Below are 16,518 nucleotides of genomic sequence, written 5' to 3'. Positions count from 1 at the left end.
GACCTCTCTTCCATGAACTTTCCTTCACTTGCCACTCTCCTCCCATTTATCAAAGCCTGCCTTCCTCGGAGATTTGGTGCCTGGTGAGGGACTGGGGTTTTTCCCATTGTGTCACACCAGGCTGCCTGCTGTCCCTAGGGAAAAGGGGATAGGTGGGAAATGGAAGGAGGAGTCAGTGCTTCCACACTTGTTGAGAAATGCTGGCTTTTGAAATGCCCTAAGCCTGAAGTCTCTTGCTTGGAGAACAGGTCTGATGTGCCTAAGGATGCTGGCCACTTCCTACTCAAGTTCTCTATTGCTTGGTCCAAAAGAGATTTATTCCCTAAGAAATGGGGCTCATTCAGGCCACTTTAGGTAATGGCCAGCTGAGGAAGCAACACTTTAATTTTTTCCTAGAATTCTGCAGGGACTTCCATGTTTAATAATAATCTGCAAAACCTTGTGATCTTTGATTTCAAATGCTGTGAGCTGAACTCAGTGGTTTAGTCACAGAATCACTGAATGGTTTGGGTTGAAGGGACCTTTAAAGACCATCCCATTCCAACCCCCTGCCACGAGCAGGGACACCTTCCACTAGACCAGATTGCTCCAAGACCCATTCTGCTTGACCTTGAACACTTCCAGGGATGGGACAGCCTGGACAACCTGTGCCAGTGCCTCACCACCTTCACAGGGAACAATTTCTGCCTAATATCCAATCCAAACTCTCTTTCAATCCTGTCTTTCCACCCTCCTTTCACCTTAGCGACAGCTGTCCCTCTTTCACCATTAACATCTGCACTTAATATTCCCACTTCCTGCTTAATAATTGGGGGGTCAAGCCCTGTCTTGTCCAAATTGGGTGTTCTCTGTGGCCCTGGAGCAGCAGCACTGGCCCCTCCATCAGTCCCTGGCTGAGCAGGGAGTGCTGCTGCCCCAGTGCCAAAAGGAAATGAAGGTGCAAAGAGCGGATGAGTTGTTTCATGGCAGGGGTGAGCTGATGTAAGATGGAGCTGGTGTTGTTTTGGAGAGTTTCTTTGTCTGATCTCTCCTTTCTGCACGTGTTGGACCACGTCTGGTGGTGAGTAAGGCAGCTCAGCTTGCTTACCTTGGCGTGCTCTGGCACAGCACCCTGGCCAGGCCAGCGTTTTGGCAGCTTGGCAAACGAGCTGTGTCCCACTGGGGCTGACACAGAGCCTGGCACAGCTGGTTCTGGGGTGTTTGGGGTGGGAAGTGAGGAAAAGTGAGCTCTCACCTGGTGGCAGTGGAATGTGGGATCATCCAGCACAGAATTCCCGGCTCTGTTGGGTGCCCTGAGTGTCTGACTCCTGCCTCTGGTTAGGCTGAAAGGAAAATGTGGGAAGCAGATGTGGCCCACCAACACTGTCTTGTTTAACACCCTATCTCCAGATGTTTCTAGCTTGTAGTGCTAATTTCCACTTGCAGTTATCCAAGAGACAAATCCAAGATGCTTGCTGCCTTTAGAAAGAGGAGTCCAACTGATCTTCATGTTATCTCTGCTTTGCTCAGTCCCACATCTCTCAGGTAGGACAAGCCTGTCTATCTCCAAACTGTCCCTTCCATCTCAAAATCATCTTTCAGTGACATTTTTTCTTCATTATGTGGGGAAGAGGATTGAAAAGCAAGAAGAAGCAGATTTTTGCCCAGGAAATTTTGTACTTTGCAAGGGCATTTCCTCACATCCTTTTTTGAAGGCTGTAAGAACAGCTTTCTCCAAGGGATGCTCTTCCCTTGGGACTGCACATGCTTTTCTTAAATTTCACCAGCACGTGACCACAGGGCACGGAAGGACTCGCAGGAATGTTCCTAACTCCCTTTGAAAGGCAAGCTGTTCTTCCAGCCTCTTGTAGAATCACTCTGACAGGAGACACTGCAATCAGGCTGCAGAGGTAATTGCATTTGTAATGTGAAAGACAGAACAGGGTCTACAGTTCTCATCCTCGACAGCCTCTGTGGGGACTCAAGGTAGTCCAAAAAAATAAACCAAACCAACAGACCCAACCACTGCTCCTGACATTTGTGATTGGTCTGGGCAAAATATTAGGAAACAGCATACTCAGGGGGACAAGATGATCTCATACAGCTGACTTTAGAGGAACATGCTCATGCTCCCGTGGAAACTTGTTTCCATGCCTATTCCAGAGCACCGGCTGCTGCCCGGATCTCCCCTGCCCCCCCAGCCCAGCTCAGCTTAGTCAGCAAGTTCCAGTTCAACTTCAGCCTTTTATTTTGTGCCTGTACCTGAGTTAACTCCATTCCTCAGTAACCAGCTCTTTGTCAGAGGAAAGGCTTCCAGGATGCTGCCAGCAACTCATTGTCCATTTCCTGAGAAGAGCTGCTTGCTTTTAAGTAGTTTGCCTTAAATCTTGACTATTCCAGCACAGCTAAGGCTTCCTGTGTTGGTTGGCTTTCTTGGGATGAAGTTCCAGCCACCCACATGAGCTGTCTGCATTTAGTTCTGAGTCTGGAGAACAAATCTCTGCCGTAGGGTTTCGCCATCGCCGCGTTGTTGTTCCTCTGACATTGCGATATGTGACCGTCCTCGATGTGGCAACTGATTTACAAGCAGCAGCTCCCCACTGTTTGTTGCTGTTGGATTTTGAGGGGTGTGGGGACAGGAGCTGGGCTGGAGCAAGCTACAGGGGTTGGATGTAGCAATGTTGAAGAAAATCACATTTGGAACCCAGTGGCTTGGGCGAGGGTTGCTTCTGCCGTGGCACATCCTCCCTGGTCCTTCCTCAAGTGCAGATCAGACCTTTATGATGTTCACAGCTCCTGAGTATGAAGGCAGTGGAAACATCTTGGCATCCCAGGTGGAGGTGAGCTTGTTTGCATCCAAGTTCCTCAAGGTTTTCCTCTAATAAAGCCTTGGTGTTCCCCCTTTGGCTGGCTGGAGTGCCGGGCTGGTTTCTTTCTTCTGTGTCATCAGAGGTGTGGTGTGGACTTTCCCAACAGAATGTTGCTCATTCAGCCCCATTTTTTGAAAAAGAATAGAACAGATTATCTTTTCAGAACCTGACTCTTGCTGGTTTTTCAGGAGCAGGTGCCAGCAGCTGGTGTGGCCATTAATGAGTTGATACAGGAGAAGCTTCTCCAGAACTGACTGTACCTTCCTCTCTACCTCTGAAGGATTTACCCTGCCTGAAAGCTTTCCATCTTCATTAAATCCACCCATAGCAATGAAACCTGAAAAAACCATGAACTCCCACCTCCAGCAGGCTGGCTGGTGTTGGTGTTGTTTGGGTTTTTAACTGGGGAGAATGAGTCAGCCTGTCCTCAGCAAGCACCAGGACTATCAGCACTGCTTGACCACCAGTTTCCTGTTGCTCCCTTTTGTTCTCTATTTTTTTTTCTTTTGTTGAAGCTTTTAGGGACTGGATGCACATTTGTGAGAGTATCTGGATGTTTCCCACTACTGGGACTCTACTGTGTGTGTCTTCTCTGCTTATTTTTTTCAAAAGGAGGACCAGAAAGATGCAGAGATCAAGACCTTGTCCAAACCTCAGCTTCTAGAATCATAATTCTAGCTGCTGGCCTTAGGGAGCTGTCAGACCCTCAAATAAATCTTTATAAATCAGCACTTACACTGTAGAAATTCACACAACTTGATTGCAGAGTTGCTTAAAGCAGAGCAGAACAAAACATAATGACTGTTTTGGGGTAAAACTTTATTGGTAGGTTAGGTTATGAGGACTGATGACCATGAAGTTATGGCAAACTCATACCAAACTCTAGTGTTTGGTGTCTGGGATATGGCCTTGGTGTCCCAAACCATGCTCTGCATGCTGGGCACTCGTATTTTTTATTGTTCATCCCTCTTTCCTTAAAAAAAAAAAAAGCTCAGGGATGTGCAGGAATGCCAGAGCAGAGCTTTTGTGCTGGGGTGCTGAAGGCACATCCCTGTCTTGTCAGCATGTGGGAATATCTGCATGGAAACCTGTGCTTTTGGGGATGGGAACCATCCTGACTGAAGGCAGAGCAGATGGGACGCGCAGCCTGAACCAGCCCGTCTCGTTTATGCTTTATTAATTAGACATGTTATCAGAGTCATCTGTGTTTTCTTTCCTTTTCTCCTTTCCAAACCAGTTCTGCTGCTTCGCTGCCCGCAGAGCCTCTGATGAGGAGCCCAGTTTGAATCCCTGAGAGTTGCATGGCAGCACTTGTTCACTGTGGTGTGTGTTAGCCCTGTAAAAGCTCTGGGGAGAGGGCTCAGAGGAGTTTTGTGAGCTCTGGGGATCAGAATTTTGGACGTTGATGTCCTGGTAGCACATCCTCCCCCTGTGTACTGTCTGTGTTTGTAAGAGTTTCCACCTCGTGTTAATCACAGAACCACAGAATGGTTTGAGTTGGAAGGGACTTAAAAACCAACTTGTTCCAAACCCTGCCATGGGCAAGGACACCTTCCACTAGCCCAGGGTGCTCCAAGCCCTGTCCAGCCTGGCCTTGGACACTTCCAGGGATCCAGGGGCAGCCACAGCTTCTCTGGGCAAGCTGTGCTGCTACTTTCTGTAGGATGCTTAAAAACTGACATGGATCAGGGAGGTGACTGGATAAACTGGTGGAAGGAAGGTATAAAGATCCCTGGGTAGAAGCAGTCAGTGCTGAAGACTGGGAAGTGTCCTGGGGAGGAAATGGTACACACTGGTGTGGGTCTGACCTTGCTTCCTAGACCTGCTGCTGATTGCTGTTGGAGGTACTGAATTAAGCAGATCTCAGATGGGGTCTCTTGTGCCTGATGGGACAGTGTCAGGCTGTCCCTGTGCTCAGTTTTAAAATTTTACTGAAGGAGAGAAAGTTGCTTTGGAGGTACTGAATTAGGAAGATCTCAGATGGGGTCTCTTCTGCCTGATGGGACAGTGTCAGGCTGTCCCTGTGCACACTCAGTTTTAAAATTTTACTGAAGGAGAGAAAAGCTTTTCCAGTGCTGGGGTGGGAGCCAGGAGTAGGGATTTTCTCAGCTTTCCCTTTGAACCTTATCTTCCAGCAGGTTAACTTCTGAATCCTCAATGTCAGTGCCCTTTATCTGTATGTAAGGGTGAAATGGGCCATAAAAACCCTTTGAGTGAACCCCTTATAGTCTCAAGATGCTCCAATGGAGGTTCAGGTTGTTAATTAGCAGGAAATTCCTCATCGAAAAGGTGATAAAACACTGGACTGGACTGGACTGCCTAGGGGGGTGGTAGAGTCCCCATCCCTGGAGGTGCTCAAGGAAAGACTGGACATGGCACTCAGTGCTCTGGTCTGGTTGAGAGAATGGTGATGGGTCGGACTGGACTCAGTTATCTTGGAGGTCCTTTGGGGCCTGGGTGATTCTGTGTGAGCCCATCTCAGAGGTGGGAGATGGTGAAACAGGAGCTGGACTCGATGATCCCTGGCTGGGTCCCTTTGAGCTCAGGATATTCTGTGATTCTCTGAAACCCCATAAAGCCAACCTGAGTATCCTTTCTGACACCTGGCTCTGTTTTATGGCCACCATTTGGCGAGGTGAAGGGAAGATCTATGGATTTGCTTTGTCTGATGCCCTTCCAGGGAAAATTCCCCCTCCCTGAAGGAGCAGCAGGATCATCCCTGAGCACACAGCAGGGAAATTACTTTTAACAATGGGCTGGCTTGGATACTGCCCAGATCCCTTCTCTTACAGCAGGACAAGATGATGACCATGTCCAGGCTCTTCCCTGGCACACACACTCAGAATATGTTATCCTTGAAGTCCTTTTCCCAGGCGTGGCATGCCTTTGTGCAGGCACAGCGTGTACCCTGCTAATAGGATGCTGGTGGCCTCTAGCAGCCAGTTAATTGGGTCTCTGGGTGCTGGGATATTTCCTGCTGCTGCATCCTCTTCCCAGATCTACTCCTCCACCTCAGGAACCTCCCTGCTGATGAAGATGTGATGCTGAGCTCTCTGCAGTGCCCGGAGGTTAAATCCCAGATAAAGCTTTGGGATTGCTCACAGCCCTGGGGGGGGGATGCACACACTGAGAGGTTGCTGGAGGGATTTTAATTGTGTTGTGTTTATCGAGCTGGCTGTAAACACAGCAGGAGGTTGCTGCTTCTCCAGAGCCTGGGAGCCAAAGGTGTATCGATCCCAGGGAGCTGAGGTACTCACTGGTGGAGATCTCAGCTGGGTTGTTTCCAGCTGAGGATGAAATTTCTCTGTGTCCTGCCCTTCCTCCTCGACTCATGTCAAGCAGATTTTATAACCCAACTTTGTCAGCTGATTTCCTCCCCAAAGCAAGAAGCCCTGTTGCTAGGAGTGGGGTGGGAGGGGGGAAAAAACCTCAGGAATACTCATCTTCAGCAGTCCAACGCTGCAGATAACATTGAGTCACTGCTGAAAGCCTCAAAGCAAAACAGATGTTCAGTTTCTAGTGACTGTGTAAGTATTAAAGGTACCAGATGAGCAAAGTTTTAACTGAGATATTTAATTTGTGGTTGGCAGCTGAGACAAAGCATGAGCAAACAAGGTGCAATGCAGAAATGGTCTCCCTCCTGTCTTACACATGCTGGTGTGTTTTCATAAAACTTTTTTTGTTCCATTTTTTCCCATTTTTAAAATATGTCTTTCCGGCTTGACTCATTCTCTCTGTAGTTGTAACCTTTAGTTCTGGGTGGGAAGGCAATTATTTTGTGAGACATGAGACCAGTGGCAGGGTGAGTGGGCTCTTGTTGCTGCCTCTGTCATCTCCTTGTTTGACAAGTCACTTCTCCAGGAGTAGTTTGTGTCTCTGAAGTTGGGGATAATTACATGTGTTGTCAAAAATAAGGAAACTGGACTTAATGGTGCATCTGCTCAGCCTGACTTTTGAATTCATGAATGAGTAGAAAACTTGGAATGTGGCTGTCATGCCGCTGTTGGCCTTCGAGCAAGAGACAATTTTTGATGACTATATTGTTTAAAATAAAAAATTAGGATGAGGACTGTGATCCCAGGATGCTGGGCTCGTTGGGCAGCCAACACTGGGAGCTTCTTGAGCTGCTGCTGGTGGAGGTGTTGGGTCCCCATTGCTTTGATCCCTGGTGAGAAACCTGCAGCACTGTCTGGCTGTGTGGAAGGAACAGAGGTGCTGAATCCCTCCTTGCCACTCAAACCTGAGCAGGTGATAACACAAAAGGGCAGGAATTGTGTCCTGTCCCTCTTCTCAGCATTGTGGGCAGCAGGAATGCTTGTGGATTCCTCAATGAGTACGTAATGTAAAACACATGAGAACCCTGAAAAGAGGACCCTGATCAGAGCTTCCCTCCTTGGTAAGTCCATAAATCAGCTCACTCTCTACTCTCTGGAGGAGTGACTCTCATTTTGGCTGCCCAGCACCACGGGAAGGACAGAATAGACTTTGGGTTGCTTTCCCTGGGCTGTGGGAAGTGGATTTGTACTGCTGAGCCCACGTGGGAGCTGAAGCCAAGACTCCATCCCTCCAGTCCTGCAGGATTTAGGGGTTTTTGGCAAGTTCTAGATTATTTCTATTAAGAAAAAGGCTTTTTGGATCTCTTCTGAGGGTGCCTCCCTTTGGAGGCTTTCTCAGGAGCCCATGTGCTGAGCACTTAATCTTCCACCCCACTTAAGGGAAGAGGGGCAGACACCAAACCCTGTTGGCACCTTATTTCACTTAATTCTCACATTTAATTGTTCTTCCTTCGGCTTTTATGACAGTCTCTGCCAAAATCAAGAAGCTAAAAATTAAAGTAATTATTGTGGTGATGGAAGCAATCAAAGAGGCCACCAGGCTCCTGGTCTGTGTGCTGTGGAGGAAGGAGCAGGCTGGGACTGAGCTCATCTCCTGGGACACACTGAGCTCCAAGAGTTAATTTTGTTCCCGACTTCTCTGTCCATGAGTAATCCATTTGTGCTGGGAGGAAATGGCAAGTTCTTGCAGCGAGGATAGGCTTCACTGCTGGAGAAAATGATGCCTATTTATCATATGATGCTCTCTGTTCCTTTTTTTATTTGTCCTTCATCTGAACTAAGCTCTTTGGTGATGAGCTTCCCTGTCTGACAGCAGATTTTGTAGAGGTTTACAAGTGTTTTTCTTTTCCTGCATTTGCTGTTTCCCTGCAATTCCTCACCAGTTTGTGCTGGGCCCACCCAGCTGGGAAGGAGCTGGACAGGAAAGGACCTGGGAATCCTGCTGGACACCAAATTCACTCTGAGGCAGCAAAGTGCCCAAAAAGGACAGTGGTGCCTGGGCTGTGTGACACAAAACACCTCCAGCAGGTCCAGGGAGGGGATCCTGCCCCTCTGCTCAGCACTGGGGAGGCCACACCTGGAGCACTGGGTCCCAGCACAAGAGGGACATGGACAGACTGGGGACAGCCCAGGGAGGGGGCTGGAGCATCTCTGCCCTGAGGAAGGGCTGGGAGAGCTGGGACTGCTCAGAAGGAGAAGAGAAGGCTCCAGGGGCCTCATCCCTGTCCATCAACACCTGCAGGGAGGGTGCAGAGAGAGCAGAGCCAGGCTCTGTCAGTGGTGGCCAGGGACAGGACAAGGGGCCACGGGCACACACTGACCCCAGGAGGGTCTCTCTGAACATCAGGGAACACATTTTGGCTGTGGGGGTCACCAGGTGCTGCCACAAATTGCCCAGGGATGTTATGGGGTCTCCATCTTTGGGAATATTCAGCATTTCTGTGTTTACAGTCATGGGCAGCTCTGTGACCCTGCTGAGCAGGGAGTTGGAGCAGACAATCTCCAGAAGTTTCTTCTCATCTCCACCACTGATTCTGAGACACAGAGCTCAAGGTCCTCAGGAGATGCAGGGCTGGGCTGAGCCCTCTGCAGGGGTGTGACTTGTGCACAAATGCAGCTACGTTTGGCATGGAACAGCACTGTGTGATCACATCTCCTTTGCTGTAAGAATGTAAAATGGCTTAATAATTCTTCTCCTGCTGTTTTGGATTAATTTCTATCTTTATGCTATGTGTTTTCTTCGCTTGCTTCCTCCTTTCACCTTCCCAGCTGTCTCCTCAGAGCAAACTTCCGTGACTCTTATTGTTCTGCTTGTTTTCATTCTCCTTCTTGGGTAAATGTTTGGTGGGTTTTTTTAAGTGTGGTTTCCTAAAACTCTGCAAAATGCTCTTTCCCTGCTGCATTTTAAAGTATTAGTTGCAAAAGAAAGGGCAAGGAGCTTTAATTCAGGTGCATGTCTTCCTTTATCTGCTTTTCTTTTAAAAAGTGACTAAAGCCACTGATAAATAATGCTAATTTTTGCTGCCATCTGTGAATGCAGGACCAAGCTGTTTCAGAGCAGCGTTTTTAGTGCTCTGTCTGTTCAGGGAGGGAAGGAAAAAGGCTCTTTGCTTTAGCAGCAATAACCTATCTCCCACAAGTTGTAGTCTGTGCTCCCATCTACCACTAAAACCCAAAGCAAACAAAGATTCGTGCAGAGACAGGAAACCTTTTGGGTGTAATTGCTGGGAGGTCTTTGCTTTCAGGATTTTTGGGTTCACCCAGAAAGGCAGCCGAGCAGGGCTGCGGTTCACTGGGGTGGATTTATGATGAGCTCTCACTGGGCTTTAATTGGACGTTTTTGGCAGCTCTGGGAGTTTCAAACCCCCTCTGCAAGAGTCTCCTGGCCATGCTGAGTGAAAATGTCCCAGGGAAAGAGGGAGGGAGGGAAGGGCTGGTGCGTGGTGGAGGCACAGCTGAGCTACGCCCTGACGACAGCCCTGCCTCCAGGCTCCTTTATTTTGGCCTCGAGCCTTAGTTTACATAATCCTGCCCTGATCCCTCATCTTCTGCATGGATCAGCCTTAGAAGACCCTCCAGTTTGACCAGATCAAACTGGGAATCAGGTCTCTCCCATCACCTGAGCCAAGAAGTGCTGGTGTTGGTAGAATCAGGTGGCTTTGGCTGGATCAGAAGACCTCACCAGTGCCAGGACTTGATTTTGGGGCTCATTTGGAGGCTGGAAAAAAGAAGTCAAACCTTGAACATGGTCTGGAGACCTGTGGAACAGGTGTGGCTCCTGGAGCCTGTGTATTGAATAGGTGCAACCCTACGTGGGGGAGGTCTCACCTGCAGAGTCCAGGTGGCTTTTTCTCATGTGTTTATCTCTGAGTTGTGTTGAGTTTCCCAAACCAGAACTGGACTGTGATTTAGAGCCAGTTTCCCAAACCAGAATTGGACTGTGATTTAGAGCCAGTTTCCCAAACCAGAATTGGACTGTGATTTAGGATCAGTTTTCCAAACCAGAGCTGGACTGTGATTTAGGACCAGTTTTCCAAACCAGAACTGGACTGTGATTTAGGATCAGTTTTCCAAACCAGAACTGGACTGTGATTTAGGACCAGTTTTCCAAACCAGAACTGGACTGTGATTTAGGACCAGTTTTCCAAACCAGGACTAGACTGTGATTTAGGACCAGTTTCCCAAACCAGAACTGGACTGTGATTTAGAGCCAGTTTCCCAAACCAGAATTGGACTGTGATTTAGGATCAGTTTTCCAAACCAGAACTGGACTGTGATTTAGGATCAATTTTCCAGACCAGAACTGGACTGTGATTTAGGACCAGTTTTCCAAACCAGAACTGGACTGTGATTTAGGATCAGGTCTTTAGGGAAGCTTGTCACAGTGATGTGTAATAGCATAATAAAACCCTAACTGCTTCACTTTAATGTGTCAAATGACTCATTTACAGTGTCATCTGGGAGAGATGAGGCTCTATGAGATAAGTAAGACTTGCATGGAGAGGGAATATTGAGTAATGGACCCACAGCTATAATTGGAGGAGGAATAGATCTTCCATTTCAGATCTGAGGAAGTGGTTTATCTGCCCAGTCTGCAAGTGGATGATTCTTCTCTCAGCTTCCTCCACATATTCCCCACTTCCTCTGTGTAATATTCCTGTTATTTATAACTGCTGCATTGAATCCTAGAGGCAGATGCTGCCTGCATTTCTGTATTGTATAGAAGTTGAGGTCCAACAGGTTGGTGGATAATCCTGACCTTCTGGGAGCAAAGAATTTATATGGAAGCAGGGAAAATATTTATGTCCCTATAACTAACCCCTTTTTCTCTATATTTATCATGTCTGAATATAGAGCAGCCCTGTCCATCTTTTCCCATCCCATAGGAAGCCAGGGAAGCGGCAGACAGACATACAAAGGATTATTATATTTGATCAGGCTTGGAAATGGGCTGGAGATAAAGCCCTTGGTGTTTACTGGACCATTAAACATTTATTATCATCTCTCCAGCGTGCTGGTGGTGCTGTAAATAACAGCTGTGACAAAAGAGTGGGGTCAGCAGTTGCCTTTTGCACCGATGTTTGTAAATGCAGAAGCAGGTCCTGGGATTTTGAAGAGCTTGGCTGGGGGGAGCATCTGCCCTGATGCCATGGAGAAAAGGGGCAGATGAGCCAGCAAACCAGAGCTCCTCCTTATCACAAGGAAACGCTGAAATCGTAGGAAGTGGGAGAATTAAAACAACAATGAAAAAAAAGATTAGGGCCAGAGTTAGGAGTTAATTTATCCCTGCCCTTCCTAACAAAAATACTTAATGCACTCGGATCAGAACAGCTTTTGGATCTGGATTTAATTAGGTGGAAGGAGGGTTTGGGCCTCTCTCTCCCCAGCTCAGCCATGCTCCACGAGGCATTTCCATCATCAGACTTTTATTTCCCTTTCCCCCCCTTGCCAGGATTTTGCAGGGAGAGGAGAAGCGTCGCCGCAGGGCTGGAACTCGGCTCACGGGGCCTGAGCTGCAGCACCTGGTTGGATGATGGGGCTTTTGAAAGGGGGAATATGAAGGGATTACTCTATTGCTGGGAGGCCACAGCCTGGTGATTCCTACCACAGGCAATCCCTCTGAAGTCAATGAGATTGGAAAGCATGTAAATCAGTATGGAATTCAGCGTTTTCCTGGAAAAGTGGGGGGGATATTTGTTTTACTTGCATATAAATTACTTCTAATAAGGCTCCATACACACGACTGATCCTTCTCATCACTCTGTTGCTCCTTCCAGTCCCAGAGTCACTCTTGCTGGACATGATGGTCCTTCTCATCACTCTGTTGCTCCTTCCAGTCCCAGAGTCACTCTTGCTGCCCTCTCATTTTTAAAATTTTGCCAAAAAAGCCTCCTGCGTGGGAATTCTGTGTGGTTGGGAAGCGTTGCTGGGAATGACTCAGGCGGGAGCGAGTCCTCGTGCGCTTGGGACCTGCGGTGTGAGCAGAGAAAGGAGACAGGCTTGTTTTCACACTCTCTCATTTTGTCTCTCTGACATGCTTCTGTTCCACCATTCAGATGTCATCAGGCTGAGGGATAATTAGAGGGAGCCTGTTTTGCTGCAGAGCCGGATTGGGAATCCACATGGCCGCGAGCAGGCTGGATTATTTCTTGGGGAATGCAGAGTGGTGGAGTGGGTGTCCAGGGAACACTGCTGCACCACCAGGAGAAGATGCTCTGCTGCTCCTTCCCTGTGCCTGCAGAAAGTATCTCCTTTCTCCAACTTAAATCCATAGACACACAGAATGGTTTGGGTTGGAAGGGTCTTTGGGACGGTTTAGTTCCAAGATGAGTTGCAGGGACACCTTCAACTAAACCAGCTTGCTCCAATCCCCATCCAGCCTGGCCTTGGACACTTCCAGGGATGTTGGATGTGAGGATGTTGGTTTTTTCAGTGGTGCTCTCTAGCCTGGCAGTCTCCATCAGCTTCACCAAAATGTTTAAGGGATACCTGGAAGCTGCTGTTGGAGCTCTCAGGCATCCGTTCTGCTGCTGCCTTTGCTGTGCCTGGGTGGTTTGGGTGCTCATTCTGTGTGAGGCTTTAATACCCTAATAAAACATTAGAACAAAGAGCATTTCTCTTGCTCTGTTGAGGAGGCCATTGAATTTTGCCAGATATTCCCACAGTACAGGTGGTTTCAGCTGTTTTAGACTCACCTTAAAAAATGCACCTTGCCTGTCTGTGCTTTGCACAGCACGTGGAAGATGTAACCAACTTGAAAATGAGATCTAAAACTGGAGGAGTCCTACAGAAAGTAACTGAGGAGCCAAATATGAATAACTGAGGAGAGAACCAAGTCCCATAAAGCTGGTTGCCAAGGGAATAATTCACTTGTCTCTCCCCCAGCCTGGTGAAATATTGTTTTCCTGTCTTGCCAACATGCCCACAGCTCCAGAGGAGCCACTCTCACTCCTGTAGATGCTTTAACTGATACATTCCTAATTCTACCTTGGGGCTGTTTTCATGAGCAGAGGAGCCTTTGAAGGCACCTTTCCCTGTTCCAGGCCTCCAGAAGGGTTTGTGCTGTCCAGAGGTTTGTCCTCTCTCCCCACTGGTGCTGTCTGGCCTGATGAGTACCTGGCTCCTGCTCACAAACTTTCACTTTCCTCTCCAAAAATAAGGGCATTTTTAAGTCCTGCAGTCCAGATTTGGATGTAAAATCTTGCAGAAAATGAGATCATTCCAGCTTCAGGCCAAGTGGTGTGTGTTCTTTGGTGTCCTCTCTGCAAAACAGAACAATTTAAGACTCTTTTTTTTGTTGTTAAATAACTGCTGCTGTATTAACAGGCTGTGTAAACTTGGGTTATTCCCTGAAATACCAGCTGTGGTCTTCAGTCTTCTCCTTGACCATCTCCCTATCTTCTGCAAGCTGGTTTTCCTCCATCTGAGCTTGGAATACTTGGATAAACTTATTTTATATGAGGACTACATTAATGTCTGGGACAGTCTCAGTTTAATGGGACAGTCCCAGTCATAAACAACAGAACCCAAGCATTTGGGGCAGAAAAAGGCTGTTTGATCTTGGCACAAGGCACTCACTGGGTGTTCCTCTCTTCCAGGGCGCTTTGAGGATAATCATCAGCCTTAACAAGGATTGATTGTGTGCTCCTCATCCTCCTGGTTTGGTTTTAATCGGAAAAAGCTTTGGCTGTCGCGTTGGGAGAGGCGAAGAGGTGAATGAACGTCCCTTTCAAGGTACAGTAGAGGCATGGATGAGATATTTGGAGCTTGGAGCTGCTGCTGGTGTAGCCTTTGGAGGTTCCAGGGTGTACAGGCTCCTCATGGATTCACATCCCTCAATCCTACATGGAGAAATCTGCACTCCATCGTTCCCTCGTTCAATCCTAATGTGTGCAGTCTTCTTAGTGTAGGCTTTGTTTTGGTGCAAACTTGGATAAAACCAGTGTTTTGTCTTCATTTACCTTAAAGAATCTTTCATTTTTGAAACTTCTGGGTTGTGTCATGAGCAGAGTTTGGGCATCAATATTTGCACTATTTTGAAGAGAATTTTTAATAAATTTCTTTTTGTTGTCTATACAAACCAGTATTAGACCGAAATATATTCTTACCTTGGTGCAGATGGGCACAAATTCTTGCATGAATGATTTATAAAGGAGGGGGAAAGAAAAAGCCCAGAGTCTTTTGGAGGAAAGGAAGGCCATGGAGTAAGAAGGAAGGTTCCAGAGTAAGAAGCATTACTCAGGACATTGGTGAATTAAAACCCAACATCCATCAGGGAGTTTGTGGGAAGTTTTTCTGGTCAAAGTCCTTCCCGTGGTCTGACCTGTGGAAAAGATTGAAGAATGCTTTTAAAAATTAAAAATAAAAACCCTACTGTAAGATTTCTTGTTGGGTGTTTCGAAGGACTCGTTCCAACCCAAGTGGATTCAGTGCTGGGATGGTGCTGCTGGAGTAGCAAAGGGAGATGTGCCAGTGAAACCTGGGGATTTGTATCAACAAGATCTTTTCCTAAAGCATCTCTTGTTGCTGTGGCTTTCACAGGTTCATCCTGTCTGGAGAAGTAGTTTGTATTTGTGGTTTGATATTTCCTTAAAGCCTCCACACAAGGTCCAGCTGACACTGCCTGCTTCACAAACATAACCAATTTATGGTTTCCTATAAAAATTCTTTGAACTCATTGGAAATCTGTCTTGATACCACAGTGCCAAACTGAAGCCAATCCTAACTTTAAGGGTTGGCTAAATCCTTCCCTTGGAGTCTGTGTGATATTTAGCAGTGAGTTTCAGATCTGTTTGTGTGTGTTCCTCTCTGTACTTCACTGAATTTCATGTTGTGTTTTGCCACCTGTATTTTTAAATTGGTTTTTAAAATTTTTTTTCTTGCTCACGTTTTGATTTGGGGAAAACTCCTCTTGTGGTCAACAGCTGAATGAATTCCAGTAATTAGGGTTGTCCTGTGCAGAGCCAGGAGCTGGACTTGGATTATCCTTGTGTGTCCCTTCCAACTCATGGTATTCTGTGATGATAATTTACTGAGAAGTGGCCAACTGTCCTAGGAGAAAGACTTTGTCTTTGGTGCCTGTTTTCTCCATAGCTGATCCCAGAAAAGGATTAAATTCAATGAGACTAAAGTCTCAGAAGTAATTGATTTATGATGCTCAGCATGAACATTAATAGACTAAACTCCATTTACTTTTAATTTTTTGCTAGTATAAGAAAAGGATTTTTTAGAGAAGCAAGAGCTTGGACGTACCTGTCAGGTGTTTGGGGTTGGAATTCAGTGGCCAGCTGGAATCCTGAAGCTGCTGGGATTGGCAGGATGTGCCTGGAGCCTGATCATTGTGGCTGCTGCTGTGAGTGGCCAGGTGAAATGGTCCCAAAAAAATTGTTTGTGTGTGAGTGGTTTCTCTTGCATGATGAAGTGGATGTGGATGTGACTCTGTTGGCTGAAATGAAATAGTCCTCAGCACCTTCCTTTTAAAATTTGGATTAAAACAGCAGCTTCTTCAACAGAGTCCTTTTGCAATAAGACAGCAAAGTCCACCCTGAGGTCCTGGGACTTGTTCAGCTGCCTCAGGTAGTGTGGGATTCTAGGTGGGATTCACAGATGGAATCCATCATACCCAGAGCCTCTTGACTCCTGTGGGCTACTGGAAAGACATTTTAGGCTGAGTGTTTTTTCTCTGTCTAAAATGGGGATTGTGAAGCAGCTCATGGGAGCTGGAAGGGCTTGTGCACTCGTTTCTGCTTGTGTTTCATTATCCATCACTTCCTGATTGGTGTCACAGGGCCAGAGCATTCAGATTTGGATTATGTGGGAGAAAAGTGATGCATGAAGCCTATACAAAGCTGCCCACTCAGATTTCTGGGCTTTGTTTGCACGGGTCACATTAACTTGTCACAAGTTGCTGTCTTCTTTTTGTCAGCTCTTTCAGCAATGTCACACATTTATTCCAGCTCAGGCAGAGTAGCAGTAGTTCTGGCAGAGCAGGGAGCCTGTGTTTGCAGAGCACAGGTGAGAAGACTTCTGAATTTAAATCTGAAATGTTGATTATATCCTAAAATGTTCTTCTTGTGCGATTGGAAACCTTGGGTTCCTGCACATCATTGTGCTCCTAGTTCTGGTGGCACCTCTGAGTAGAGAGCATTTGTTCTCAAATCAAAATTGGCTTAAAATGCATTCTGGAGGAGGGGAAGGAGGGTCAGAGGTAGGAACAGACCCACTACCAGACAGGTGCTATCTGTCCCAGAGGGTGTGAGTGGGAACTGTAAAATATTTGGTTGGAAAGGTTCTTTAAAGGTCATCCCATCCCACCCCCTGCCATGGAGGAACAC

General features: G+C 47.1%; 1 protein-coding gene across 1 annotated transcript in view; it reads left to right on the top strand.

Moving 5' to 3' along the window:
- The window catches only part of PTPRA (protein tyrosine phosphatase receptor type A), a 119,470-nt gene that overhangs the window by 13,488 nt on the left and 89,464 nt on the right, over positions 1-16,518 (top strand). The window contains exon 2 of the mRNA XM_041488156.1: positions 13,783-13,918. The gene's annotated coding sequence lies outside the window, so the exon portion shown is untranslated. The remainder of the gene's footprint in view (positions 1-13,782; positions 13,919-16,518) is intronic.

Source organism: Pyrgilauda ruficollis, unplaced genomic scaffold, assembly GCF_017590135.1.
Source record: "Pyrgilauda ruficollis isolate IOZ18807 unplaced genomic scaffold, ASM1759013v1 scaffold88, whole genome shotgun sequence".
NCBI lineage: Eukaryota > Metazoa > Chordata > Aves > Passeriformes > Passeridae > Pyrgilauda > Pyrgilauda ruficollis.
This window is presented reverse-complemented; position numbering and strand designations above follow the sequence as displayed.